Here is a 3,971-nt window from a genome sequence, read left to right on the forward strand (position 1 = left end):
GTATTTAACAAATACTAAAACAATAGCAACAAAGGAAGTGCTAACACGATTCATAAAAAAGCTCAGCATAGAAAATTATATGGAACAAAGAAATCGACACCACAAAAAAGCACATAACAAAAATGACAGCAACAAATTCATATTTGCTGATAATTACATATCTGGTAAGGGACTTATCTCTAAGATTTATAGAAAATTCCAATGCCTCAACATCAAAGGAATTAATAATCCAATTGAAAAACAGGCAGAAGACATGAATAGACACTTTACCAAGGATATTCAGGTGGCCAGCAAATACATGAAGAGATGCTCACCATGATTGGCTATCAGAGAGAGGAAATCAAAACAACCATGAGATACCATCACTGCCCAATACTGATGGCAAGGTTCAACAAGACAGAAAATAACAAATGTGAACAGGGATATAGAGAGATTGGGACTCTCATGCACTGCTGGTGGAACTGTGAATTGATACTGTGGAAAGCAATATGGCAATTTCTTAGAAAGCTGGAATTGGAGATACCATTTGACCCAGCAATCCCATTACTAGGTATATATCCTAGAGAGGTGAGAGCCAGGACAGACATATGCACACTCATGTTCATCACAGCACTATTTACAATAGCAAAAAGATGGAAACAACCTATGTGCCCATGAGCAGAAGAGTGGATGACCAAACTATGGTACATACACATAATGGAATGCTATGGATGCACTAAAGAATAATGTAGAGTCTGCAAAACACTGCATAATATGCATGAACTTGGAGGATATTATGCTGAGTGAAATCAATCAATCAATCATGGAAGGACAAATATAATATTAGTTTGTTGCGATGGAAGGTCAAGGAAAGGTTTATATATGGAGGGAAACTTCCTTGTTGATTGCTAGGGGTGGGAGGGGAGGGGAGGGAACACTGCAAAAAAAAATGCATTGACCCATGTCACTTTAGTTTTGTGTATTTCAGTGTACATATATTTCAATAAAATGCATTAAAAAATTTGTTTGAAAAAAATAAAGTACATGAGATGAAGTCTCCTAGTCCTCTTTTCCAAGGGTCATTCTGGCTGTACTTCTTCCAAGACAGATTTGTTCGTTCATCTGGCAGTACATGGCATATTTAATATTTCTTCACCAACACAGTAATTCCAAGGCTTCAGTTCTTCCTTATTCATTGTCCAGCTTTCACATGCATATGAGGTGATTAAAAATACCATGACTTGGGTCAGCTGCACCTTAGTCATCAAAGTTCCATCTTTGATTTTTAAAACTTTAAGAGGACCTTTTCAGCAGATTTTCCCACTGCAGTACACTATTTCGTTTTTTGGTTGCTGCTTCCATAGGAGTTGATTGTAGATCAAAGTAAATTGAAATTCTTGACAACTTCAGTCTTTTCTCTATTTATCATGATGTTGCTTATTGGTCAGTTGTGGGTGTTTTTGTTTATGTTGACATGTAATCCACAGTGAAGGCTGTAGTCATTGATCTTCATCAATAAAAGCTTCAAGTCCTCTTCACTTTCAGCAAGCAAAGTTGTGTCATCTGCATATCATAGGTTGTGAATGAGCTGTCCTCTAATCCTGATGCTGCATTTTTCTTATAGTACAGCTTCTTGGTTTTATTTGCTTGGCATACAGGTTGAATATGTGTGGTGCATACCATTCCTGATTGTAAACCACACAATATTTCCTTGTTTTGTTCAAACAACTGCCTCTAGGCCTATGACCAGGTTCCTTGAGCACAATTAAGTATTCCAGAATTCCTATTCTTTGCAATATTAACCATAATTTCTTATGATTCACATAAGCAAATGTCTTTGCGTAGTCAATAAAACACAGGTAAACATCTTTCTGGTACTCTGCTTTCAGCCAACATCCATCTGACATCAACAATGATATCCATTATTCCATGTTCTCTTCTGAATCCAGCTTGAATTTCTGCCAGTTCCCTGCAGATGTATTGCTACAACTGTTTTTGAATAATCTTCTGCAAAATTATATTTGTGTGTGTTATTTATGATACCATTTGATCATTTCCACATTCTATTGGATCATCTTTCTTTGGGATGAGTTTGAATATGGATTTCTTCCAGTTGATAAGCCAGTTAGCCATCTTCCAAATTTCTTAGCATAGACAAGTGAGTGCTTCTAACATTACATCAATTTTTTTTTTCTTTTTAACATCCATTTGTTGAAACATCTCAATTAGTATTGAGTCAGTTTCTGGATTCTTGTTTTTGCCATTGTCTTCAGTGCAGCTTGAAGTGCCTCCTTCAAAACTGTCTGCTACCTCCTGAAATGGTTGAATATCAACCAATTCTTTTTGGTATAGAAACTGTGTATTCCTTGCATCTTCTTTTGCTTTTTCCTATATTGTTCAATTTTTTTGCCCATAGAATCCTTCAATATTGCAACTCAAGGCTTAAATTTTTTTCCTTCACTTCTTTCAGCATGAGAAATGTCAAGCATGTGTTTCTCTTTTGGTTTTCTAACTCTAGGTCTTTGTACTTTTATTATAATATTTTACTTTTTCTTCTCAAGCAGCCCTTTGAAATCCATTCAACTCTTTTACTTCATCATTTCTTTCATTCGCTTTAGTTTGCTCTACATTCAAAAGCAAGTTTCACAGTCTCTTCTGACATCTGTTTTGGACATTTCTTTCTTTCCTGTCCTATTGACCTTTTGCTTTCTTCATGTATAATGTCCTTCATGTCACCCCCTAACTCCTCTTGTCTTTGGTCATTAGTGTTCAATGTGGTCAAATCTGTTCTTCAGAAGGTTTCTAAATTCAGGTTGGAGATACGCAAGGTTGTACTTTGGCTCTCATGGACTTGTTTTAATTTTCTTCAGCTTTAATTTGAACTTGCATGGGAACAAATGATAGTGTGTTTCGTAGTCAGCCACTGGCCTTGTTCTGGCTGATCATACTGAGCTTCTCTGTTGCCTTTCCACAGATGTGGTCAGTTTGATTCCTGGGTATTCCATCTGGCAAAGTCCTCATGTATCATCACCATTTATGTTGAAAAAAGGTATTTGTAGTGAATAGGTCATTCCTCTAACCTTAAATAATTTCATCATCAATGTCATCTTGAATTTTTTGTATGGTGAGAACATCCTTGTTCCTCTGGGTCACAAAATATACCTTATTTACTAACAATTTAAAACCACAACAGAAATGTACAATATCAATTTAGTATTTTACTTAATTATATAATGGATGTAACATAACTAGGATATAGACTATGGTGTGAATTCTAGCTCTACCACTACCACATAAGGGGCTAAGCCCCTTAAACTTCTCTGAGCCTCTGCTTCCTTATTTCAAAATGAAATAATAAAGCTTACTTTCTGGAGTTGTTTTTGAGAATGAAGGGAAATTATATATGTAAAGGATAATGGCATGGATCTCAATGAATGTTACTTCTTCCTCTTCCTCAGTAGGCTACCTTGTTCACAATATAGAGCTAGTATCTCATTCATACTTTACAAATTTGTAAGGTTTGCATTGGGCAAATCTGCTGCAAAAGACTTTAAGCTTTAAAAACCAAAAATATCACTTTGATTAATAAGATATGCCTGACCCAAGTCATGGTATTTTCTATTGCTTCATATGCATTTGAAAGCTGGATAATGAAAAGGAAAGACCCAAAAATTGACATTTGAATTGAGTGCTGAATATACTATTGACTGCCAAAAGAAAGAACAAATCACTCTTGGAAGAAGTACAGCCAGAATGTTCTTGAAGCAATTGGCAAGATTTGTCTCATTTACTTTGGAAATGTTATCAGGAGCAACCAGTCCCTGGAGAAGAGCATCATGCTTGGTAGAGGACCAACAAAAAAGAAGAACCTTAGTGAGATGGATTGACACAGTGGCTGCAACAATGAACTCAAACCTACTTGTTATTGTGAGGATGGCACAGAACTGGGTAACATTTCATTCTATTATACATAGGGTTGCTATGAGTTGTAG

Source organism: Orycteropus afer, unplaced genomic scaffold (genome assembly GCF_000298275.1).
Source record: "Orycteropus afer afer isolate SDZICR_OR568_19922 unplaced genomic scaffold, OryAfe1.0 scaffold00152, whole genome shotgun sequence".
Classification (NCBI taxonomy): domain Eukaryota; kingdom Metazoa; phylum Chordata; class Mammalia; order Tubulidentata; family Orycteropodidae; genus Orycteropus; species Orycteropus afer.